The following is a 27,883-nucleotide window of genomic DNA, read 5'->3' on the forward strand; positions in this document are numbered from 1 at the left end:
GCCAAATCATGAGTGAACTCCCATTCACAATTGCTTCAAAGAGAATAAAATACCTAGGAATCCAACTTACAAGGGATGTGAAGGACCTCTTCAAGGAGAACTACAAACCACTGCTCAATGAAATAAAAGAGGATACAAACAAATGGAAGAACATTCCATGCTCATGGGTTGGAAGAATCAATATCGTGAAAATGGCCATACTGCCCAAGGTAATTTATAGATTCAATGCCATCCCCATCAAGCTACCAATGACTTTCTTCACAGAATTGGAAAAAACTACTTTAAAGTTCATATGGAACCAAAAAAGAGCCCGCATCGCCAAGTCAATCCTAAGCCAAAAGAACAAAGCTGGAGGCATCACGCTACCTGACTTTAAACTATACTACAAGGCTACAGTAACCAAAACAGCATGGTACTGGTACCAAAACAGAGACATAGATCAATGGAACAGAACAGAGCCCTCAGAAATGATGCCGCATAGCTACAACTATCTGATCTTTGACAAACCTGACAAAAACAAGAAATGGGGAAAGGATTCCCTATTTAATAAATGGTGCTGGGAAAACTGGCTAGCCATATGTAGAAAGCTGAAACTGGATCCCTTCCTTACACCTTATACAAAAATTAATTCAAGATGGATTAAAGACTTATATGTTAGACCTAAAACCATTAAAATCCTACAAGAAAACCTAGGCAATACCATTCAGGACATAGGCGTGGGCAAGGACTTCATGTCTAAAACACCAAAAGCAATGGCAACAAAAGCCAAAATTGACAAATGGGATCTCATTAAAATAAAGAGCTTCTGCACAGCAAAAGAAACTATCATCAGAGTGAACAGGCAACCTACAGAATGGGAGAAAATTTTTGCAACCTACTCATCTGACAAAGGGCTAATATCCAGAATCTACAATGAACTCAAACAAATTTACAAGAAGAAAACAAACAACCCCATCAAAAAGTGGGCAAAGGACATGAACAGACACTTCTCAAAAGAAGACATTTATGCAGCCAAAAAACACATGAAGAAATGCTCATCATCACTGGCCATCAGAGAAATGCAAATCAAAACCACAGTGAGATACCATCTCACACCAGTTAGAATGGCCATCATTAAAAAATCAGGAAACAACAGGTGCTGGAGAGGATGTGGAGAAATAGGAACACTTTTACACTGTTGGTGGGACTGTAAACTAGTTCAACCATTGTGGAAGTCAGTGTGGCGATTCCTCAGGGATCTCGAACTAGAAATACCATTTGACCCAGCCATCCCATTACTGGGTATATACCCAAAGGACTATAAATCATGCTGCTATAAAGACACATGCACACGTATGTTTATTGTGGCACTATTCACAATAGCAAAGACTTGGAACCAACCCAAATGTCCAACAACGATAGACTGGATTAAGAAAATGTGGCACATATACACCATGGAATACTATGCAGCCATAAAAAATGATGAGTTCGTGTCCTTTGTAGGGACATGGATGAAACTGGAAAACATCATTCTCAGTAAACTATTGCAAGGACAAAAAACCAAACACCGCATGTTCTCACTCATAGGTGGGAATTGAACAATGAGAACTCACGGACACAGGAAGGGGACCATCACACTCCGGGGACTGTTGTGGGGTGGGGGGAGGGGGGAGGGACAGCATTAGGAGATACACCTAATGCTAAATGACGAGTTAATGGGTGCAGGAAAGCAACATGGCACATGGATACATATGTAACAAACCTGCACATTGTGCACATGTACCCTAAAACCCTAAAGTATAATAAAAAAAAAAAAAAACTTCCAATTATGTCATCTAGTTTAATTGTATAAACTACCTCTCCTGTTTATTTTAATGTTCACCGTATTTAACTTTGATTGTAGGTTTTTATGCTTGACTTTATAATATTAAAACACTTTCTCTACATAACTGTAGTGAATCATACAAGATTGAAGAGAAGTAATCTGTGATGAACTTGATATCTTTCCCCTTGTTTATCGTAGGCTGGGGAAATGTAGCTCTTGAGGAAATACTGTACATGTTTACCCAAGGTAGAATTTCAGAAAAGTTTTAGAGTTAAAGCATGTCTTCACATAGAACACTTTTTGTTTCCTGGCAGGTAGTCAGTTCTTTATTTTCTTACCCGGTATGCAGTTCCCAGCTTTGCTGAATCCATGTTTTCCCCAGTCTGAGTCTAATCAGAATCAATCTCCTTGGAATAGTTTCACAGAACATTTGAAAGAATGATAAATCAGTTTCCCCATCTTTTTTCCCTTAAAAAAAATTCTTTCCTCTTGTTTAATTTTTAAAATCTAATAGAACTTCGAGTTCCTGCAAAGATGGAAAACTGGCATGGGTTACTGGCTTCCTTCCCCAGAATCAAACAACGAGAAGCTCAGAAGGAAACATAGATTCCAGGAACTAATTACATCAACAGTAAGAAACCCTGGGAGATGGAAGTTCTGCACCTGAAGAGGGTGGGGGAAGAAGAGTTGACTATAGCCCAGAAGAGAAGACTGGCAGGGGACATAGGTCAGCGAGAACAAGATTGCATTTTCCTCTGCCCCTTTCCTTCTCTGCTTGGAGACAATGATTGCATACCTGTTCACCATGGAAATCAGTGAAAACAGGAGTCCAGGGGCTCAAAACAGGCAACCCAAATCTCCTACATTTAGGAGTTAATAAAATCAGGGGAGAAATGACCAGCTTAGAGCGTTTACTCTTCCATTCCTTCACCAAACTCCCCGGCTATTAACTTCCAAATTACATGTCTAGCCTGGACCTCACCCTTGAATTCTAGACTAGGTATCCAAAACTGTCTATTTGTAGTTCTTCTTGCATGTCTAATAGACATCTCAAGCAAAATATGTCCACTAAATTTCTGATATTTCCCCCAAAATTTGTTCCTTTTGCAGTCTTCCACATTGCAATGAGCAATAAATCTATCCTTCTAGTTAAGGACTCCGTTACTTTCCAAATCTGCTTGCACCATCTTCAATTTATATCTCAATAAATTCACAAAAAGGAGAATTGTGAAGCTCTAGAAAGGAATACAATCTCTAAGCATCATTACAAAGTGAATTCCATGAAGTACGATTAAGTGAAAAAAAGCAAGGTGCAGATTGAGGTGTATAGTATTCTACCTTTTATCTAAGACAGGAAGGAATGCGAATATATCTATCTATACATATATATAGATTTTTTTTAATGGAAGAATAACGGGCTAGGTACAGTGACTCATACCTGTAATCCCAACACTTCGGGAGGCTGAGGTGGGAGGATTGCTTGAGCCCAGGGGTTCAAGGTTACAGGGAGCTGTGATTGTGCCATTGCACTCTATCCTGGGTGACAGAGCAAGACCCTGTGTCTACAAAAACAAACAAGCAAAAAACTGGAAGAATAATTTAAACTCTAATGAAAAATGGAAGGAAAAAACAAGTTAGAGGGAATAGGGTTAGAAGTTAGTTAAACTTCTCTGAATATACTTTGTTTTAGAGCTTTTGACTTACAAACCACATAAATGGTTTACATAATTAAAAAATAAAAATAAATCAAGGTGGGAAAATATCAGTTCCTAAAAATTGAAAACAAAATAAATACCAAGTTGATGGTTTAACTATTAACATACAGAGAATGTGATATCCAATTAATTCAATAACTTCAAAACATATTAATTTGACTGTACCCTCCTAGCGGGATATATTCTAAGGGAAAAATAGAATTGCAAAGAAATCTTAAATTGTATTCAGGGATCATATTGTTAATAACAATATTGATATGGTGAGTATGAAACTATTATACACACATATATCATAGGGTATAGCAAATAAGTAATTTTGTAATGATGTTTGAAACAATTATATATACAAATAGAACAAGTTAAACTGTGTTAAATTAAGTTAAAGCTGCCTCCTTACATATTTTAAGTTTGACCTAAAGGTTTCTCCTTATATAGTAAACTGTAACCTAACTGGATATGTAAACAGACTGTAACCTATCACAGGTCGCCGACTGTTGAAACCATCTTCAAACAAGGCAAACACTGAACTGTAACCAATCCAGTTGTTTCCATGCCTCACTTCTGTTTTCTGTCCACCATTTTCCTTTTTCTGTCCATAAATATCCAACCACGTGACAGCTCCACAGTTGCTCCAAATCTATTCTGGCTCCAGGAGATGGGAACGCTGCCTGATTTGTGCATCCCTCTTTGCTCAATTAAACTGTTTAATATGTCTAAAGTTTTTCTTTTAACAAGCAAATCAGTAATTATGTTAATTAGTAAGAGTAAAGAAGTGCAAATATAAAATCAAAGAAGGTAGGTAAAGAAAAACTGTAATATTTTATTTGAATTAGAAATATGAGTACTAACTCATGAGGTGGTTCTCTTTTTCATTAAACAAAAACATATTTCTAGCTCTGTCCAGGGAACAGGCCTTCATATATTGACCAACCCAATAGTAACGAGGACCTCTAGTGCCAGATCGTGATCTCTGAAGGGCTCCTTGGGAATGGATGATTTCGTGTCCGGAGCAGGAATGAGCCTAGAAGACCTTGTCATACTAGAAAACAAGAAAGCTACTAAAGTCTGCTGGATTCATGTTAAAAGGTCACAGGAACCAATTTGAAGGCAGTCACAATAGCCAAAATGGGACATTATCAATAAGAATAATGATTACAACAGAGACTTAAATATGTTAAAATCCATAAGTTCATAATGATACTTTAAAAAAAGTCTCATTGATCATCTCTAAAGGATAAAAAAGAACCAAATACTTTTTCCAAAAATGGAAATGTGAGAGTTATGTCCCATGGGACAATCCTCGGCCAGCAACGTATAGGAGTCAGCGGTAAATATTCCCTTCTTCCCCTTCAAGTAGATGATTCTTAAGTGCGCTGCACGTGACTTCCCAGAGCGTCTCTAACAAGGATTAATCTCCAGTTCTCCACAGTGCCATCCACTCAGTAAGGTGCTCTTAAGTTATCTTTCCCTCCTTTCCTGCTTCATTCTTCCCTCATTCTTCTTTGGAGAATCATTTTCCAAAATAATGACCATCACACAAGCCTTGTCTCAGGCTCAGCATTTTGAAGAAACCTAAGCTAAACAGTTGGTACTAGAAATAGCTCTACATAATGGAATACTAGTCAGCCTTGAAAACAGAACAAGGAAATCCTGTCATTTGCGATAACATGGATGAACCTGGATGACATTTTGTTAAATGAAATCAGCCAGACCCAGAAAGACAAATACCACATGAACTCAGTTACATGTGAAATTTAAAAAAATCAAACTCATTGAAGCAGAGAGTAGAATGGTGAGGGGTAGGTGGATCATTAAGGAGGATGTCAGTCAAAAGATATAAAATTTCTATTTCATAAGAGGAATAAGTTTAAGAGATCTATCATAGAATATGATGATGTTGGTGATTGTGGAACATGATTATGGTTATAACAACGTGTGGTGTACTTGAAAATTGCTAAGAGTAGATTTTATGTGTTCTTGCCACAAAAAAATAAGTATATGAGATAAAACATATATTAATTCACTTGGAACTTAATGTCCTGATAAGGACACTTGGAGTCAGTCCTAAAATGCTGTTGGGATAACTCCTCGAGGCTTGGATACAGTGTCAGTCTCCCGTGAGATAGAGATGCTGGAATTGCCTCAACAGAGTGTTGAGAAAGGTGTCAACAAGTCCAGAAAAGTATAAATATTAAAATCCTTTGTGATGTGAATCAGAGAACCTACCACCTGACTAGGTCCCCCAGGAAGGCCCAAGTAATAACCGGTACAGAAAGTAATAACAGTGGTGGTGAGGCGCCAGCATCTTTTGAGGTCAGCCATAAGTGTCCCTCAGTACATCTGCATATCACATTTGAAAGCAAGAGATTCTGCAATGGAATTGTGCTATTATCAATGGGGATGATAAGATTCAAGAATAGCAGACAGCAGATGGTGGTGTCTAATCTTAAGAGTCAAGTGGAACATAATTACTGCATTATAGACCAAAGCTAGAGTGACAGTCAAGGTTTCTTGACCTACCAGGATCTGTGGCAATGGCCAATAAGAGCAATACAGAAGGGCAACCAATTAGACTACTACTTGGTTTATATGACCACACGAAAATTGAAAGCTAGTGAGCAAAAGGCTGATGTCAGTCACCAAATGGGTAACTGCAATCCTTTGTTTCATATCTTAGGCCAGTTCTCAGAACCAAAGCCTACTGATTGAAAAGGAAGTCTAACCTCCTTGATAAGGAATCCTGCAATGCCACTGCAAATACATACAATAAGCATGCCCCCATTCCCTCCCCAAAGGGACCTGCAGCCTTTTCCCAGATACACTAGGGAAAATGGAAATACCCAGATTTTTGAGGGCTATTTGACACCCAGTCTTAGCTGATAATTCTGCCAGGGGGCCTGAAATGCCAGCATAGTCCCCAAGTTAGAGCAGAAGCTTATGAAAGCCAGGGGATATATGGAGTCCCAGTCCAAGTCTATTTCACATGGGCTACATAAACCTACCGGTGATGGTTACGCCCCTGAGTGCATAATTGGGATGGTTATAATTAAAAACTGGAAAAGTCCTCAGATTTCTCTCTTGACCTGTTGAATAAGAGTTATTATGGTAAAAATGGCCAAGTGGAAGCCTCTAAGCTCACCCATGTCTTCTCTTCCAGTCATGATGGTATATCAGAAGGAAAGCCACATCTTGGAAAGAATTACAGAAATTAGTGCCACCTTTAAAAAAGGAAAGGAGGCAGGGATAGTGGTCTCCATCACATTCCAGTTTAATTTGCTTTTCTGGCCCTGAAAGAAAGAAAAAGAAAAAAAATAACTGGCTGCTGGACTACTACTATGAACTTATAGAAATTGAACAGTTATTGTAGTCCCATACACAGCTGCTATACCATTGCCATTGCAACCCAGATACCTTGCAATATGGCACATATTACTGAAATAGACAGCACAGCTCTATGTTGTTTGGTCTACATTATTGAGTTGGCAAGGGCATTCTTTTCAATCCTCAGCAAGAAAGAGGGCCAAATGTTGTTCAGGTTTTTGCTTTTAATGTGAGATGAGCAGCAATACTCCTTTACTGTTTTGCCCCAGGGCTCTGTTAACTATCCTACTCTTTGGCATATTTCACCATGGAGCAGCACTTTCACCTGACCCAAAACTCAAAGAGGTCCATCAAGAGCTGAAGGAGTCTCCAGTCTGTACCTCCCAGACGACAAAGAAAAGAAGGAACAATGGTCGTGCCAAAATGGGCCATGGCCACATTCAGCTTATTTGCTGCACGAACTGTGCCCAATGCGTGCCCAAGGACAAGGCCATTAAGAAATTCGTCATTTGAAACATAGTGGAGGCTGCAACAGTCAGGCGCATTTCTGAAATCAGCATCTTTGATGCCTATGTGCTTCCCAAGCTATATATGAAGCTGCATTACTGTGTGAGTTGTGTAATTCAGAGCAAAGTGGTCAGGAATTGATCTCATGAAGCCCATAATGACCAAACACCCCCACCCAGATTTAGACCTGTGGATGCTGCCCCACGACCCCCACCAAGCCCATGTAAGGAGCTGAGTTCTTAAAGAATGAAGACAGACTATTCCCTGGAGAAAAATAAAATGAGAATTATACTTTAAAAAAAATGAGCTGAAGGAGCTGCAGATCCATGCCAACAAGGTAAATCAGCAGATCAGTGATAATGTGTCTGGGTTGCAATGGCAATTGATGCCCTACACTGTCCTTTAGAGCATTAAAGGTGACTGCTTCTTCATTTCCACCCTTAAAATCTTGGAGAAATTTCTTTTGTGGCCAGCTCCAACCTGGAACCACACAAGGAAGGAAATTCTGAGAATTGTTTGACTTTAGCTAGGTTAAAACAGCATACGACCATGACGTCAACTTTCTTGAGTACAGTGAAAATTATCTCAGACAGTAGTTTTCAAATTTTATTGTGCAAAAGATTCACCAGACATTCTGATTGTCTGTTGCTGTATAATAATCCTCCTTCACACGAATGCCATAAAACAGCCATTTTATTATGCCTAAGGATTCTGTGGGTCAAGAATTCTGACAGAGCGCAGTGAGGATAGCATGTCTCTGCTTCACAGTGTCTGGGGGACGCCACTGGAAAGGTTTAAGCAGTTGGGGATGTCTCAAATGTCTGCGGATGAAGTCTTCTTCACTGACATGTCTGGTACCTGGGCAAGGATGACTCAAATGCTGGGCTTAACTGGGATTATCAACCAAGCTTTTTCATGTGGCCTAGGCATTCTCACAGCATGGCAGCCTTCTTACATGATGGCTCAGGGCTCCAAGGGCAAGTGTACCGGCAAATAATGCAGTAGCCGCACGGCCTCTCTGACTTAACCAAAAGTCATGCTCTGTCATTTCTGCCACCTTCTATTAGTTATGTAAGTGAGTGGCTGAAGCAAGTCCAGATTCAAGGGGAAGTGGAGGTAGACCCCACCTCTCGATGGAAAGAACATCAAAGAACTTGAGGTCATCTATCACACTGAAACCTTCAAAATGCAGATTCCATCTTTTCAATTAAATATGGTGGTATAAAAGCAGAATTTCTCTATTGCCTCTTAGAAAATTATCCAAAAATAGCAAGGAGAAGGAGAAACGCAAATACAAACATAATACTTAACAGTTAAAACCTTGAACCTCAAAGTATGCAAAAGAATGCCAAAAGTAGAGAAGATTAAGCAGGGATTCAAAAAAATTCAGAGAGGGAGCAATCACTCAGGATTGTACATCTCAGAAAGAAGTGGCAAAGACATTTCACCAAGGTTAAGGGCATGCACTGAAGTACAAAATCAAAATCACTTGTTTGCACCAATGGGAGTTGGGATGCACAGGTTGATTTTTAAAAATTATGTAGGTTTAAAAGAAGAATTCCTTGATGCAGCCATATTCACTTCCTCCACATTCTCTTCCTCTTCTCCTCCTTCTCATCATCTGTCCATGGGGTATTAAGAAAAGAGACAATCTACATTGTGAACAGATTTTATCTGGTTGGGTGTGGGGAAGGCTAAATAAACTCCCATATAAACCTGAGAATTGTTTCTTAAAATTTCCCTAGCTTGAAACACATTCTTGCACCTTCTCCACATTGACTTACCATGAATCGCTGATACAGTAAACACTGTATTTATTTAAAACTAAGTATTCAAGGGCTGGGCACAGTGGCTCACGCCTGTAATCCCAGCACTTTGGGAGGCAGAGGTGGGTGGATCACTTAAGGTCAGGAGTTTGAGACCAGCTTGGCCAACATGGTAAAACCCCATCTCTACTAAAAACACAACAATTATCCAGGTGTGATGGTGCATGCCTGTAATTCCAGCTACTTGGGAGGCTGAGGCAGGAGAATCGCTTGAACCCAGGAGGCGGAGGTTGCAGTGAGCCAAGATCACACCACTGCACTCCAGCCTGGGCAACAGAGCGAGATTCAGTCTCAAAAAAACAAGTATTCAAAATAGAACCGACACAGGAGCTGTCCAGAAATACAAGAGGAAAAAAAAAATCGAGAAAAGGAGCAGAAAAAGAATGAGTCAAAAAACACAGAAAAATATCCCTGTGTAGAGCAGATGAAAATTTAGGCCAAATATTTTGTCATGAATTATAAAAATTTAATGAAACAATTATCACTGTAGAACAAAACTAAAAAGCAGAAATACAAAAACTCGAGAGATCTCAGAAAGAAGCAGAAATAAAAATATCAGAGAAATGAAAAAAATGAGGGAAAGAATAGACTGAGGAAACTGAAAAAGAAGGCAGGAATGAGAAAGGCAAGCAAAGCCGAACAAACGTGGAAATAATAGAGTAAAATGTGAATGTTATGAAGCTCTACAGTGTATAAACGATATAATCAGCAAAAATTGAGTGGCGACCAAGAGGGAAGATAGAAAGTAGTAAGTAATTTGATTTCTTCATCATTTAGAGTCAAAAGTAAAAAATATAACTTAAAAATAATAAATTAATAATAAAACCATAGTACATTTACTAGTTCAAAGGTAAACACTAGGAAGTGAGCAATATGGCTAAAATCTAGCAGTAGAAGAGTATTATAGTTTGAATTGTGTTCCTCCAAAAAAGATGTTGAAATCCTAACCCCCAGAGCCTATGAATGTAGCCTTATTTAGAAATAGGGTGTTGCCACATGGTTAAGCTAAGATGAGGTTATTAGGGTGGGCCCTAATACAGTGTGACTGCCCTCTTATAAAAAAAAAAAAAGGTGGAAATTTGGACGCAGAGACAGCCACATGCAGAGTGAAGACAATGTGAAGACACAGGGAGAATGCCATCTGCAAGCCACGGAATACCTGAGACCACCAGAAGCTAAGAGAGTGACATGGAACAGGTCCTTCCCTCCCAGCCCTCAGGAGAAACTAACCCTGCTGACACTTGATCTTGAATTTCTAGTCTCCAGAACTGTGAGATAATAATTTCCGTTGCTTAAACCACCCACATCTAGGTACTTTGTTATAGCACCCCTTACAAACTAACACCAGGAGGGAGGTGGAAGAACAAAGATGCTAATTTTATTGCTGCTCATTGTAGGAAATTAATTGGCCTTATCTCAAGAAATGCAGGGGAATAGGGTGTTATAAATAACATAATTATAAATGAAATCATTCATACACAAATACAAATTCTTTAGTGTTGGCACAGGAAACACAAAAAAACAAAGAGCTTACAAATTGCAAAAATAGAAAATATAACTTGAAATTTTATGACAAAAACCAAACATTTGTCTTGGAATTAATGTGAAATAGCTAAATACACTTTTTTAAAAATCTTCAAATTGGATTGCAAAGCAAAGCTCTGTTTTGGGCACACCTAAAAGAGATTTTCTATTGTCTATTGCTTTGTTTATTTAAAAACAAATCTTTAGTGGCGAGGTAGGGGCTGAGTCAACAGGAGTATGATATCCCTGAAGATAACCCCAGTACTATATTACCTTTGAATACACATTCTCATGCATAACAAATAAATTTGGAAAGTTCTCTGGTAAAGATCATATGCATATGAATGCATCTCTGCACAAGAAAAGTGTGATTTCAGATGTAGAGTGCATTATAGAGCATATAGGCAGAGGTGGAATTCTTTGTCCATAGTCAAATATGTGTGCTCAAAATTCAAAAAAATTAAAAATAAAAGGATAGCAAGAGTGTGCCTGAAAAGTCTAACTGTAAAAATGCTGGGGATATGATCTTAATATCAGAGTTAAGAGCAAAAAACATTAACAAGATTTTTAAAGCACTTTATAATGATAAAGGATTTATGCATAATAAAGATATGAGTTACATGTATCTGTGCACCAAATCACATAGCATCAAAAAGTGATAAAAACAAACGTTTAGGTGATACAGGGAGAAGTAGGCAGTCTGGGACTCCTTAACCTCTTTTTCCACCCATGAAAGATAAGGTAGATTATTCCGTCCTCCACACATTTATCTCTAAAACCCTTCAGACTTGCTTAAGATTACAGCCTAAAGAGAGTATCTGCACTACGTGTGAAATGGTATAGTGTTATTTGAAGATAGATTAGTCAAAAATTCATACTGAAACTAAGGAAAATACTTTAAAAATTTTAAGAAATATAATTGATAAACTAAGAGAGCAGATAAAATGAAATCATATAAAATGCTCAACTGAAACCAGAGAAGGCAGAAAGAGAAGCCTCTGGCAATAAATAGAAAATAGTTGCAAATAGTTGATATTCATCCAACTATATCAGTAAATATACCAATTAAAAGACAGAGGCTGAGCACAGTGGCTAAAGCCTGTAATTCCAGCACTTTGGGAGGGCAAAGTAGGCAGACTGCCTGAGCCCAGGAGTTCAAGACCACCTGGGCAACATGGCAAGACTCCATCTCTACAAAAAATAAACAAAATTAGCCAGGCATGGTGGCATGTGTCTGTAGTCTCAGCTTACTCAGGAGGCTGAGGTGAGAGGATCACTTTAGCCCAGGAGGTTAAGGCTGCAGTAAGCAGTGATCATGCCACTGCACTCCAGTCTGGGTGACAGAGCAAGACCCTGTCTCAAAAAAAAAAAAAAAAAAAAGACACTGTCAGAGTGGATAAGGAAAGCAAGACTATATATTATCTACAAGAAAACCATTCTTATTATAAAGACAGATAGATTAAAAATAAAGGAATAGAAAAAGAAAGAAAGAGATAAAAATAGAGATGGATAAATCATTCTAACACTAATCAAAAGAATACTGGAGGAGCCATATTAATTTCAGACAAACAGACTTCAGAATGAGGAAAATTTTCTGGGATTGAGAGGCACTCTGTAATGATAAAGGGGTCAATTCTCCAAGAAGATGTAACAGTCCTAAATGTGCCGAAGTCCAAGCTGAATGGAGAAACAGACAAATCCACTATTTATAGTTAGAAACTTCAACTGTTTGTTAGTAATTGATAAATCAAGCAGGCAGAAAATCAGTAAGGATATAGTTGACCTGAGCAGCACTATCAATCACTTGATCTAATTAACATTATAGATTATTCCATTCGACAACAGCAGAATACACGTTATTCTTAAGCCCACACAGGACATTCATCAAGATAAACCACATTCTGGGCCATAAGACACACCTTAGCAAATTTAGAAGAATAGAAATCATACAAAGGAATTTATCAGACCACAGTGCGATTAAACTAGAAATCAATAACAGAAAGATAGCTAGGAAATCCCCCTAATATTTGGAAATTAAACAACACACTTCTAACTAACACATGGGTCAAAGAATAAGGCTCAAGAGAAACTCAAAAGATATTATTGTTTTTTCATTTGTTTATTTGAAAAGCTATATTTTGATTATTTTAAAGCACTTTCTTATAGCCATTAATCAGAAAATATTATGAGCTGGGCTTGGTGGCTCATGCCTGTTATCCCAGCACTTTGGGAGGCTGAGGCGGGTGGATCACCCGAGGTCAGGAGTTCGAGACTAGCCTGGCCAATATGGTGAAACCCCGTCTCTACTAAAAATACAAAAAATTAGCCGGGTGTGGTGGCACGTGCCTGTAGTCCCAGCTACTCAGGAGGCTGAGACAGGAGTATCGCTTGAACCCAGGAGGCAAAGGCCGCAGTGAGCCGAGATCGCGCCATTGCACTCCAGCCTGGGTGAGAGAGAGCGAGACTCCATCTCAAAAAAGAAAAAAAGAAAATATTATTACGAATACCCATAATTGCATGTTAAATTGGTAATTTTGTTGTGTATTTTATATATTTAAAATAAAATGCTATCCAAATAGAGATTCTCCCAATAGGCATTACTATCTGAACTCTTCCCTGGAATTCTCTCTCACCTTTCCCCGCTAACCTAAAACCTGTTCCATTTTCTTGGTTCACAAGCTCTGTTGTTTCCACAACTTCGGCCTCACATTGCTCTCTGCATTTTTCTCTAAGCACAGGTAGTCAGCAAATATGTCAGTTTTTAAGTTATGTAGGCTCAACAACTTATCTTTTATGGGAAGTTTATAATATCTTGAACTAAATGAAAATGGAAATACAACTTATCAAAACTTGTGAGGTGCAGCAAAAACAGTGATTAAAGGGAAATTTAGTGCATGTATTAGAAAAACAGAACGATGCAAAACCAATAACCTAAGCTTCCACCTAAGAAAGTAGAGCAAGAAAGACAATGGAGGAACAGAAGAAATAAAAATTGTAACAGAAATCAATGAAGTTAAGCACAGAAAAACAATAGAGGAAATCTACAAAACCAAAGACTGGTTCTTTGGAAAGAACAATGAAATTGATAAAGCTTCACCCAAACTAACCAAGAAAAAAAGAGGAGACATAAATTACCAATGTCAGAAATAAAAGAAGGGTTATCACTACTGATTACACAGATATTAAAAGGAGAAAAAAAGAATACTATAAACAACTCTATGCCAACAAATTTGATAATTTAGATGAAATGGACCAATTCCTTGAAAGACACAAACTACCAAAATTCACACAAGGATAAATAATCTGAATAGCTTTAGCTCTATTAAATAAATTGAATCAATAATTAATAGCCTTCCAAGAAAGAAATCTGAAGGCCCAGATGTTTTCACTGGTGAGTTTGCCAACCTATACAGAAAATAATTTAGCAATATCTGTCAAAATTTTAAATGTACATATCCTTTGGCTCAGGAAAATTTTCTTCAGGTATATTTATACATGTGGGATATGCTATATGTCGGAGGTTATTCATTGCAATATTGTTCCTGTTATCAAAGGATTGAACACAATGTGAACCTCCATTGATAGGCTCCTTGTTAAGTATTTACGGCACATCCATACATGAAAATCCATACCGCTGGGAAAAACGTGAATCATTACTCATATATCACTATGGCATGATTTCCAAAATATATTGGCACATGACAACAAAAGAACAATTTACAGAAACCATAAGTATAGTACATTATCATTTGTGTAATGAGAAAGTAGAGAAAAAAATATATGCATGTATTTGCATGTCTATGCACAAAAAAACTCTGGAAAAATATGTATGAAAGTAATATAACAATGCATACTTTTAGGCTGGGCGTGGTGGCTCACACCTGTAATCCCAGCACTTTGGGAGGCTGAGGCAGGTCGTTTCTTAAGGTCAAGAGTTTGAGACCAGCCTGGCCAACATGGTGAAATCCGTTCTCTACTAAAAATACAAAAATTAGCTGGGTATGGTGGCGTGTACCTGTAATCCCAGCTACTTGGGAGGCTAAGGCTCAAAAATCACTTGAACCCAGGAGGCGGAGGTTGCAGTGAGCTGAGATCGTGCCACTGCACTCCAGGCCTGGGTGGAGGAGTGTAACCCTCTCTCAAAAAAAAAAAAAAAAAAAAAAGCAACAATGCATACTTCTAAGAAAGGGGAAAGGGTAGCTGAGAAACAGAGTCTAGGAGAAAAATTCTTTATCTCATATCCTTTAATATATTTTGAATTTTTGAAATGTATATTTTACTTAAAAAAATGAAAAATTTTTAAAGTTAACAGTTTCCCTGCTGACCCCTCCCAGAGATTCTGATTTGGGGCCAAGGAATCTGCATGATTAACAGGCTCTCCAAGTGATACAGCAGATGCAAGGAGCACACTGAGAAACACTGACCCACATCATAAGTCCACATGTGAGAGTAATAAAAGAGAAGAATCAGAAAGAATTGAGGATTTAGGAGGGAAAAAAGAAAATGTAAGGATGAAGAGAGCCAAAGACAACATCCAGGTGCTGATCCCAAGAGTGGGAAACTTACAACGTTGTCCTAAACAAGATGGAAGGGGAATTTTCCAAAATAAAGGACAATACACCCATGTGGATGTCATTGGAGACTGGCTCCTCTTACTGTTCTAGATACAATTTTAATGTGGATTATGTCACCAAAAAGAAATAGCCGACATTAGGCTGAGTGTGGTGGCTCACGTCTGTAATCCCAGCACTTTGGGAGGCTGAAGGGGGTGGATCACCTGAGGTCAGGAGTTTGAGACCAGCCTGGACAATATGATGAAACCCTGTTTCTACTAAAAATACAAAAATTAGCCAGGGGTGTTCGTGAGCACCTATAATCCCAGCTACTCAGGAGGCTGAGGCAGGAGAATCACTTGAACCCTGGGAGGCGGAAGCTGCAGTGAGCCAATTTTGAGCTACTTCACTCCAGCCTGGGCAAAAGAGCAAAACTCTGGCAAAAAAAAAAAAAAAAAGGAAAGAAGTAGCTGACATTACAATTGTTTTGGACATGTCAACAAAATTTCTCCCCTTTGATTCCTCTTTTTCTCTAAAATTGCTGATTATGATCAACCTCTAAGTTTCAAATAAGCATATCTTATACTTTTTTCCTCTTTGTGCTTTCTCTCTCTTTCTCCTCCCAACCTCTTTTAAACATATCTCCCTTCTTAAAAAGTTATACCTGTAGTAGGACGGAATGATAGACACTAATGCACACACAGTGTCTCCAATAACTGTGTTCATGCTGCCGACCTTCCTCCTAGAGTCTTCTATCCCAACACCAACCCACCCCTATCCCGTCCCATTCATTCAACAAATATATATTGAGAGCTTATGTTTCTGACACTATTCTAGGTACTGAAGATAGAGTTGTGATCTAGAAGATCTCTCCTCTTACGACATGCACAATTTAGTGGGAAGAAAAAGACAAAAAGGAAAAGAAGCATAGAAACGAATTCATTATTTTCAGATAATGATAAGCGCTCTAGGGAGAGGGGACACTTTAGGTTGGGGAGTCGAGGAAGCTCTCCCTGAAAGGGGGATTTGAGACCCGAATGATGAAAAGAAGCCATTCAAGTCAATTTCTGGGAGAAGAAATTCTAAGCAAAGAAACAGTGAATACCTACACCCTGATCTAGAACATACTTGTATTCTTAAGGAATACCAAGGAGATCAATGTGGCTACGGCACAGGAAACGAGGAGAAGGATACTAATATATTAGGTTAAAGAAGTAGGCTCTGTGTGTGTGTGTGTCACAGCTTATCTCTACACCTTTTGATAGTAGGTTGCATATATCATGTCCCCTTATCCCCTTAATACCCCTGTGTGTATTTCTTAAGAACAAGGATATTCTCTTACACAACCACAGTATAGTTATCAATGTCAGGAACTTTAATATTGATATAATACTTTTATCTAATCTACAGTCTGTATTCTAATTTAATCAATTTAATTCTACTAATGTTCTTTAGAGTATGTTTTCCCGGCAGAGGGTCCAGCCCATGACCACAGATGACATTTAGTTGTAGTGTCTCTCTAGTCTCCTTTAATTTGAATCAATTCTTCAGCCTTTTCTTGTCTTTTAAGACATTGACATTTTAAAAGAATATAGATTAGTAATTTTATGATATTGAAATAGTTGCATCAATTTGGATTTTTCATCATTCTTCTCCTTTTTTAGGTTAAGATTCACTTATAGAGCACTTACTATGTGCCAGGCCCTGTTCTAAGTGCTTTGCAATTATTCATCCTCATAACAAGCCTCTGAGGTACATATTATCATTATTTCCATTTTTCAGATGAGAGCCATGAGGCAAAGGGAGAGTAAATAAGTTGCCCAAGGTCACCCGACTTGTAAGCAGGGGTTTGAACCGAGGCAGCCTGGTTCTGGAGCCCTTGCCTGTAACCTTCTTCCTTCTCAGTAAACTCCAGCCACACTGGCCTCCTTGCTTTCTTCAACACGCCAGGTACTCTCCCACCTCAGGGCCTTTGCATGTGCCTTTCCCACTGACTTGAAAACTTCTCCCCTAGCTATCTTCTCAGTGATGCCGTCACTTTATGGGGAGTCTCTGTTGAAATGTCACCACCCTATCTAAAGTGGCACACACTGACATACGTCGGCCTTCAACACACACCACCTGACCTATTACATATTTATGAATGTGTTTATTTACTGCCTGTCTCCCACGCCAAAATGTAAACTCCAGTAAAACAGGGGTTTTCGTCTGTTTTGTTCACTGCTACGGTTTAGAACCCCGTAGACTACCTGGGAACTGGGTAGGTAATAAATAAACAGTGGTGAATAAATTTAACACAAATCAGTAAATTTAAATCTATAAATTGTTTATAAATTTAAACAAATCAGACATTTAGAAATGTTGAACATTAAAGAAGATGACTTTTCATTTTATAATTTAGAAAGAAAGATGAAAGGAAACAATTTCTTAGTGAGTAAATATTGCTGGTACCCTATGTTCTGATGGGAGACAGAAGAAAAAGCACACCACCGTGGGCAGGGAGTGGGCCCGCCCTGAAGAGGGGAGCATGTCCACAGTCAGACACCCTGGGAGGAGCCCTGTCCTGGATGAGAAATGCTGGTGGAAGCACAGGCAACAAAAGCAAAACAGACAAATGGGATTATATCAAACTAAAAAGCTTCTGCAGGGCAAACAATGAAGAGACGGCCTACAAAAGAGGGGAAAATACTTGCAAACTATACATCTGATAAGGGGTTAATACCAAAAAAAGTATAAAGAACTCAAATAACTCAATAGCAATACAACAAATAATCTTATTTTTAAAACATGGCTGGGCGCAGTTGCTCACGCCTAAAATCCCCGCACTTAGGGAGGCCAAGGTGGGCAGATCACTTGAGGCCAGGAGTTCGAGATCAGCCTGGCCAACATGGTGAAACCTGTCTGTACTCAAAATACGAAAATTAGCCAGGCATGGCGGCGCATGCCTGTGATCCCAGCTACTCAACTGGCTGAGGCGGGAAAATCACTTGAACCCGGGAGGTGGAGGTTGCAGTGAGCCAAGATTGTGCCACTGCACTCCAGCCTGGGTGACACAGCGAGACTGTCTGAAAAAATAAAAATAAATTTAAAAGTTTAAAAAATTTTAAAGGCAGGCCAGGCATGGTATCTCACGCCTGTAATCCCAGCATTTGGGGAGGCCAAGGCAGGCAGAACACCTGAGGTCAAGAGTTCGAGGCCAGCCTGGCCAACATGGTGAAACTCTGTCTCTACTAAAAATACAAAAATTAGCCGGGCATGATGGTATGCACCTGTAATTCCAGATACTCGGAGGCTGAGGCAGGAGAATCACTTGAACCCGGGAGGTGGAAGTTGCAGTGAACTGAGATCACACCACCGCTCCAGCCTGGGCAACAGAGCGAGACTCTGTCTCAAAAAAAAAAAAAAAAAAAAATGGACAAAGGACCTGACTAGACATTTCTCGAAAGAAGGCACAAATGGCCAACAGGTTTATGAAAAAGGCTCAACATCACTAATCATCAGAGCAATGCCAATTAAAACCACAGTAAGATGTCACCTCCTACGTCATAGAAAGGTTATTATCAAAAAGACAAAAGACAACCAGTGTTGGCAAGGATGTGAAGAAAGGAACCCTTGCACACTGCTGGTGGGAATGTAAATTAGTACAGCCATTAATTTCCATCCTTTGTGTATTTGGAAAATAGTATGGAGGTTCCTCATGGAATTAAAATTAGAACTACCATGTGATCCAACAATCCCACTTCTGGGTATATATTCAAAGAAAATGAAATAAGTGTTGAAGAGATATCTGCACATCCATGTTCATTGCAGCACTATTCCTAGTACTTGACTTGAATCAAATCTATTGGCTTTGCTTAATGAACAGTACTTCAAGTAAGTAGCCAAGATATGAAATCAACCTAAGTGTTCATCAACAGATGAATGGATAAAGAAAATGCAGTATGTATACACAATGGAATACTATTAAGCCATAAAAACGTAAGAAAATCCTCTCATGTGCAACAGCAGGGATGAAACTGGAGGATACTATGTTATGTGAAATAAGCCAGGCCCAGAAAAATAAATACTGCATGATCTCACTCATGTGGACACTATAAAACTTGATCTCATAGAAGTAGAGAGTAGAATGGTGGTTAGCAGGGGCTGGGGCAGCTGGGAGGGGTGGGTATTGGGATCATGCTTGTTAAATGATACAAAATTTCAGTTAGATAGAAAGGAGAAGTTCAAGAGATCTATTGTACAACATGGACACTATATTTACAACAAAATACTCTTGAAAACTGCTAAAAGAGTGAATGTTAAGCTTTCTCACCAGAAAAATGACAACTATGAGGGAATGAATACATGAAGTAGCTAGATTTAGTCATCCACAATGTGTATATACTTCAAAACATCATGCTGTACATGATAAATATATACAATTTTGAATGTCACTTAAAAATAAAATATAGGAATGCAAAAATTTAAAAAGCTGACTGGGGGCCAGGCACAGTGGCTCACGCCTGTAATCCCAGCACTTCTGGAGGCCGAGGCAGGCAGATCACGAGGTCAGGAGATCAAGACCATCCTGGCTAATGTGGTGAAACCCCATCTCTACTAAAATACAAAAAATTAGCCGTGCATGGTGGCACGCGCCTGTAATCCCAGCTACTCGGGGGGCTGAGGCAGGGGAATCACTTGAACCCGGGAGGCGGAGGTTGCAGTGAGCCAAGATCGCGCCACTGCACTCCAGCCTGGGCGACAGAGCCAGACTCTGTCTCAAAAAAAAAAAAAAAAAAAAAAAAAAAGCTGACTGGGAAGGCAGTCTTTGTGCAGACTACACAAAGGAAAGTGGGGATAATGTGGAGGAAATACCCCCTCTCTGTGAGCCTTATACTCTTGGGCCAGGACTCAGAAGAGTCTCAGGTGCACCAGAAAATACTACTGCTAAACTGAGGCAGAAACACTAATTATTTAGCCACCGTATGTAAAAATCTTAATGGAATAGATCCTCATTACCTTGAGAATAAATTCCAGCCTACTTTATTACATGCAACTGTGTGTTGATGCCTTATTGCCAAATATTATTTGATTTGCCCATGTCTTACCTATAAGGAAAGAATGATGGTAGCTGTTCTCTCCTGCTTCCTGTTCCATCATTCTCATAACCTATTTCACAGAGAAAATGAAAGCCTTCTGACAGGAGCTCCCACAACTTGCCACCTCCAACCTCCGTAAGTACATAGGCAGACACCCACCTTTTCCTCCCTCTCTCCTCCTATGATGGGAGAGATGTCTAACCACCCATGTTCTTATTCATATCTGATTTTGTTTTTTGTTTTTTGGGTTTATTTTTTAGACAGAGTCTCACTCTGTTGCCCAGGCTGGAGTGCAGTGATGCAATCTCGGCTCACTGCAACCTCCGACTCCTGGGTTCAAGCAATTATCGTGCCTCAGCCTCCTGAGTAGCTGGGATTACAGGAATGAGCCACCACACTGGACTAATTTTTGTATTTTCAGTACAGACGGGGTTTCGCCATGTTGGCCAGGCTGGTCTTGAACTCCCAACCTCAGGCAATCCGCCTGCCTTGACCTCCCAAAGTGCTGGGATTACAGGCATGAGCCACTGCGCCCGGCATCTAAAATATTTTTATTTCTTTCAGAGCTGCTATCTGTCATATGATGCTATACAAGGTTACAATTTGGTATCTTATTGCTACAAAGAGTCTGTGTTTTCAGCCTTAAGATTTAATGTTAATGCTGGTCAGTTGTGCCTGAATTCCAAAAGGAGGAAAGTGTAATGAGGCATGCTGGGACCCCCACTTCCCATCATGGCCTGAACTAGGTTTTCAGGTTTCTTTGGAATCCCATTGGCTGAGACGAGGGGTCCATTCAGTCGAGTGGGGGGCTTAGAATTTTTCTTTCACTTTATACACACTCAAGAGTATTCAATCATAATACCTAATAAATTGCAAAGGAAAATGTCTCACAGCATACCAAATTCTTCAGATAAAGAAAGACACCAAATAGCTGGGCGTGGTGACTCATGCCTATAATCCCAGCACTTTGGGAAGCTGAGGCAGGCGGATCACCTGAGGTCAGGAGTTCAAGACCAGCCTGGCCAACATGGTGAAACCCTGTCTCTACTAAAAATACAAAAATTAGCTGGGTGTGTGCCTATAATCCCAGCTACTTGGGAGGCTGAGGCAGGAGAATCACTTGAACCTGGGAGGCGGAGGTTGCAGTGAGCCGAGATCGTGCCTGGGAGACAGAGCAAGATTCCATCTCAAAAAAAAAAAAGCAAGATGCCAAATAATCTGGACTTTAAAATGATGCTTCCCCACAATGCTCTTGAAGTAGCAATGTTCAGCCCTTGGTAGCAGGACAAACTTGACCATGGGTGTGGGGAGAATCTAGCCCCTAACAGTGTATACAGTGCTTTTTATTGCCTGGACTCTAATCCTCCAACAGCACTGTGAGCTGGCATTATTACCCCGGTGTTGCAGATGTAGAAAGTGAGTTCTGAGGCCAGGTGCAGTGGCTCACACCTGTAATCCCAGCACTGTGGAAGGCCGAGGTGGGAAGATCACTTGAGCCCAGGAGTTTGAGACCAACCTGGGCAACATAGCAAGACCCTGTCTCTAAATTTAAAAAAAGAAAGAAAGTGAGTTCTGCAGAGTTTAGGAAATTTGCAGAAGAAATATTCATTACACAGGTAGGACAGAGCTAGATTGGAATCCCCATCTTTTGACCCGATGTTTTCTGATTCCCAAATGCTTTTGCTACTTGACCATACTGAGTAATAGAGCCCATTGCACTGTATCTAGTTTAGTAACTAAAATAGATGACTAGATCTAATATCAAGAATGTTTTAAATCATTCCGCACTTACTGAGCATCCTCTGAGTGTGGCTAGTGAGGGAAGTGCTAAAGAAAAATAGATCTTGCCTTTTGAAAGATTAGTTTGTTATAAAGGAGGTATGGTTGTGAGCAGACAAAAATACTCAGAGACCCTTACAAAGCAACCTAAGAATCTCTTATGAATTCCAAGCTGCATCCTATTTCACATTTTAATGTCTCTGGATGCATTTAAAATCAATTGAATGTCATAGTTTATTTAGCAGCATTTGTTTTCTTTCTTGGTGGCACATAAAATAACAGGGCCCGTCTTATAATTAATAGCATCTTAGAGTCAAGGAACTATGAAATAATTAAATGGCAATTTACTTTATAGCAATGAACAATATTTGTCAAAGGGCAAATCTTTTTTGTCTGGAGTTAATAAAGTTAATATCTTTTACCACAAAGCTAGAGGTCAACAGTACCACTATTATTGATTGCCACTACCTGGCTCCGGCTCAACTTCTCCTTGCTCAGGATGAAAGCACAGCAGGCGATCCGTCAGCTCTGGTTTATGGCAGCTGCCACGAATTAGTCTGACAATTAGGTTAACAATTTCAAATGACAATGCAACCAATGGGTAAAACATGCATAAAGAATCCTCATAAAGGCCAGGCAGGTTGGCTTAATTTAACCACTTTGGGAGGCCAATGGAGGAGGGTCAATTGAGGCAGGAGTTTGAGACCAGCATGGGTAACATAGTGAGATTCCCTTCTCTGAAAAAATGTATTAAAAATTCGCTGGCAGTAGTGGTGCACACCTGTAGTCCCAGGTATTCGTGAGGCTGAGGTGGCAGGATCACTTGAGCCCAGGAGTTCTAGGCTGCAGTGAGCTACAATCGCACCACTGCTCCCCCGCCTGGGCAACAGAGCAAGATCCTCTCTCAAAAAAAGAAAAATAGGCTGGGCAAAGTGGCTCACGCCTGTAATCCCAGCACTTCGACAGGCCAAGGCGGACGAATTGCTTGAGCCCAGGAGTTTGAGACCAGCCTGGGCAATATGGAGGAACCTTGTCTCTACAAAAGATAGAAAAATTAGGTGTGCACCTGCAGTCCCAGCTACTCGGGCGGCTAAGGTGGGAGGATCACTTGAGCCAGGGAGTTCAAAGCTGCAGTGAGCCAAGATCGTACCACTGCACTCCAGCCTGGGCAACAGAGTGAGATCTTGTATCAAAAAAAGAAAAGAGAAAGAATCCTTACGTAGGCAGAATATTAGAACAAATGAGATGACAAGAGAGTTCAAACAGAAGGACCACACAGTGTTCATGGACACAGTGTCTGAGGGACACTTTCAGAGAAGTCAGTTTCAAGGAGTGAGTCCAAGGGGGAAGCTGAACATTCAGAGAGTATTTGGAAAGCAGTGCCGTATGTAGATGTAGACACAGATAGGAAAAGCCAGGGTGACAGAGTACAATGCATTATGGACGCTGACACCACAGACATGAGTTCAAATCCTCACCAAGCCGCATATTAGTTGTTGCCTGGGAAAGTTACTTAATCATTTTGAGCTTCAGTTTCCTCCTTTTTATTATTTTTAATTTTTTCAGCTACAAATATACTTTATTTGATGTAATGTAATAAAACATTTTCAAGTTTAACAATATGTATCTGACCATAAATAATCACTTAAATTATGAATATAAGTATATGCAGTCACATTAGCAAATCTGCAGTTCAGGAATTTGTATAAGCTTTGTCTGAAAGGACAGTGCCTTCTTCCCCTCTCAGGAAAGGCAGCCCTTCCCCATGTATGGTAAGAAGCAACGTCAATGGGAGTTGGAAGAAGTCCATAATCCATGTTGAAATTCCACTTTATCCTGAGAGAACAGCTTGCTTTATTGTAGAAAAACAATATTCTCTTTCAGCTCTCTCTTATCAAGTGAAGGATTGCATTCATTTTTCCCCTTGTAGGTACAGGTACTCTTCTCATCTACTGTCCTTCTGTCTCCTTAGCTCGTATTTATTACACAGTTGGTTTAAAATGTATATATCTGCAAAGAGACCTTTTCTGTTCCCTTACCTGCCCTTCATGTCTACCATTTTTTGCTGGGTAGGGGTGGGAGTCAGGGGACAGAACTGCTTTGGCACACAGTTGATTTAAGATGCAGAGAACAGGCTGGGCACAGTGGCTCACACCTGTAATCTCAGCACTTTGGGAGGCCAGGCAGGTGGATCACCTGAGGTCAGGAGTGCGAGACCAGCCTGGCCAACATGGTGAAACCCCTTCTCTACTAAAAATACAAAAATTAGCCAGGTGTGGTGGCAGGCGCCTGTAATCTCAGCTACTTAGGAGGCAGAGGCAGGAGAATTGCTTAAACCCAGGAGGTGGAGATTGCAGTGAGCCGAGATCGCACCACTGTACTCCAGCCTCGGAGACAGGGTGGGTGAGACACTGTCTCAAAATAAAAAATAAAAATAAATACAGAGAACAAATTATCTACAAGGAACAGATTGGTGTTCTGGAGCATTTCCCAGGAGTGGTCCAGGTGACCTCCGCTTCACACAATTTGGTTTAATACAATGCTGCTCAACAAGAATGAACATGTTTATGCCCCCATCTCCAGAAGCATCACAACCTTTCATGGAAAACCCATTATTCTCACACTATTTCCATATAACATACAGTTATGGACCATCCTGTGGGATGGTCCATGGCCCCACTGCACCCTTGTGAAAAATGAGAGTCAAAAACCTGCCAATAATCATGTTAATGACAATACAGTTGGGTACCACTCACACTTCACTGAGATAAAAATCCTCAGGGAAGGCATCCCCCTCACATCTCAGGACCCTTCAGAGCACAAGAAAAAGCTTTGCTCAGGTTGTATGCTGCTCTCCATCGTGAGACCTGTTCCTGAGCTACACCATAATAATAAGTGAATTAACAAAGAATTACATTAGTGGGGAAGTTACAGGGACCCTGCAGAAAAGCCAAACTATTTGACAGAAGCTTGAAACAAACAACTGCTCTGGGAAATCATTTGTATTAGCTGATGACTGGGTTCTGTTTTCTAACATGGACATGCCACATATTCAATACTATGCTTACCACAGTTTGCTTGGTAAACCCTTCTGTCATAGGCTGAACAACAAAATACATTCATATACATTTCTGTCAACAAAATACATTCTGTCTTATGAATGATTACTGAATATTCACCACGAGACCTAGACTCGGAAGCATGGAAAGTGTGCATTGGAACTTTCTCCCACTTGCATGGATTTGGATATGTGCTAAGAACCTGAAACTGCTTCCTTTCTGGAACTCAATTCTGTCAGTGTGCTTACTGCTGAGATGATCTGCTATCTTAAACTGAGAACACACAGTAACACTGATCCACAGAAAAAAGGAGAGGTCACCATCTCCCTCATGAGATATGTTGCACATCAGGTCACGCTGTTTGTCACGTTTTAGAGCCATCCTAAGAAAGGACAGAAGCCGCATTCCATTCTGCAGTCTTGGCAAATGACTTTCTTCTGTTTCCACCTCTATTTTGCCTTATTTACTTCATCTCCATTATCCCGTTTTCAGTCACGAATCATGATTTTTTTTTCTACAGTGGTCAGAGTTCTGTAGGACAAACTCAGGTCTTTCTGGCCCCTCAGCAAGCTTCAGGGCTTCATGCATGCCTGCAGCTGAGAGTGTCCGGTTGATATTCTGGTACTGGCACTGGAGCCGGCTGCGATAGGTGGTCCTCATGTCCCAGTTGAAGAAGGCATATATAAAAGTGTTAATGAGAGAGTTTGCATAGCCCAGCCATGGAAATATCCTTTCCACCCACAGTGGGATGCAGCTGCAGGCAGTGCCACAGACCGAAGGGTCTGGCTGTCAAGAGGAGGGAAAAGGGCAGCCAGCACATGGTGAAGGCCCAGACGATGATCCCCAGGGTAGTCGCTGCTTTCTGTTCCCGCTTAAAGATGGAGATATTTTTTCCTTTCATGCTGGAGGAGTCTCGAAAGGTTTGCACACTCTTCCACCTCCTGGAACTTCACTGTGCCATTCAGGGTGACTACTGCTGTCTGGCTCCACTCGAGGGAAGCCGGGGAACCTGTGTTAGGCCGCGCTTTTCCTGGCGGCCTTGTAAATCTGGTAGTACATGAAAAGCATGACGGACATGAGGATTAGGATGCCACTGCGGTGGAGTGAATCGTATAGCCAAAGTCTTGACTGACCAAGCACACCTTATCATCATTTACATTCTGAGCCCAACCAAAGAGTGGGAGGTAAAGTGACAGAGGCGGAGAGAAGGCAGACAGAAAGAATTATCTTCGCCATGCATTTCCCATTCTGCCTCATAGGCTACGTGAGAGGCCTCGTGATCCCAAGGTACCTGTCGACGCAGATCACGTACGAGGTCAAGATCCAGGCCGTGCAGCACATGACATTCATGGAGAAGAAGACGTTGCAGAAAAAGTGTCCAAAGATCCACTTGCCCCCGATGAGGTCGGTGACACTGATGAAGGGCATGACCGCCACGGCCACCGAGAGGTTGGCCAGCGCCATGGACACGATCAGGTAGTTGGAGGGCTGGCGGAGCTTCTTGACGAAACACAAGGAGATACCACCAGGCAGTTGCCCGCGATCGTCAGCAGTGAGATGAGCGTCAGAGTTGTGATCGGAGCCGATCACAACTTTCTCGGCCTTTTCTTGATTTGCTCCCCGCGGCCGGAGGCATTGCCCGCGGTTGCGTCCCAGGTGGGCGCCGGGCTAGCTGTCACCTCGGGGGCCCCGCTCAGCAGATGCGGCGTCCCGGATCCCGCGACTGGTTCCGCGCCACCGTCGGGGCTCAGGTCGGGCAGCCTGCCCCCCACCTCTGGCAGGAGGAAAGAGCAGAGGCGCCCGTAGAGGTCCGGGTGGCCGCTGCTGTTAACATCCATCACCGCGCCGCCGTGTGGCGCTGTCCAAGAAGCCGCCCCACCTCCCCCCTACCCCCCACCCCTCAGCCCCCACCCCGGCCGCCACAGGCTCCGGCTTTCGACCCGGGGCTTCAACTCGCCGGTTCCCTCCCCTCCGCCCGGCCCAGCTTGAGGCCTGCGCCGGCCGCCGGGCAGCGCCAGGCTCGGCCTCGGGACCCCGCCGTCCCAGACCCCCGGCCGCTGCGTGAAACGCGGGAGCGCTGCCGAGCCGGGACTTCCTACGAGAGGGACCTCGGACCCCGACGGACGCCCGGGACGCGCGGGCTCGCGGGCGCTCCGGCGGGGCTCGGCCGGCGTCTCCACAGCCCGCAGCAGTCGCAAGGCTCGGAGCAATGGAGGATCAGGCAGCGGCAGAAGTTTCCGTTTCCTCCTTTTTAAATGGCTCCAAAATATTTCTTGTCGGTGGTGTGTGGAGTAGAGATATATTTGTAAAACACTTGACAGAAAGCAGGCAATCAGCTCAGTAAATGGTGACAAAATTGGTGAGAAGATTTTTGAATAGGAGTGAACGAGAAAAGCCATGCTTAGAAAAGTCACCTGGACACCGTGATTTAGAGGGATGGTAGGAAAGTGTGGCAGCAGGAAAGTGGTTTGGATGCTCTTTCAATGGTCTAGAAGAGGTCATGGGGCGGGGGTAGAAGGACGGCTACTAAGACAGGGAACCTGGCCGCCGCCGTACCAGCGGGATCGAGCCTTCGGGTAGAGGACCGGAGAAGCGTGAGCAACCCAGGGCTCGGAGGTTGGAGCCCAGGCACCTGAGAGAGGACGTTCCCCACCACCGCTGCCTAAAGCCACTCCAGGCGAGAATCGCTTTCCAGGGCCCTAGCGGATAGGTTAGAC

The 27,883-nt window shown here is 41.3% G+C and overlaps 2 pseudogenes; one reads left to right on the forward strand and one right to left on the reverse strand.

Annotated features, from left to right (window-relative positions):
• Positions 1 to 7,590, forward strand: part of LOC129481676 (small ribosomal subunit protein eS26-like) — a 29,420-nt pseudogene extending 21,830 nt beyond the window's left edge.
• A 16,045-nt stretch (positions 7,591 to 23,635) lies between these two features.
• On the reverse strand, positions 23,636 to 27,004 carry LOC129483329 (5-hydroxytryptamine receptor 7-like; annotated as a pseudogene).
• Between the last annotated feature and the right edge of the window lie 879 nt (positions 27,005 to 27,883).

The sequence above is a fragment of the Symphalangus syndactylus genome, chromosome 5 (genome assembly GCF_028878055.3).
Source record: "Symphalangus syndactylus isolate Jambi chromosome 5, NHGRI_mSymSyn1-v2.1_pri, whole genome shotgun sequence".
Lineage (NCBI taxonomy): Eukaryota > Metazoa > Chordata > Mammalia > Primates > Hylobatidae > Symphalangus > Symphalangus syndactylus.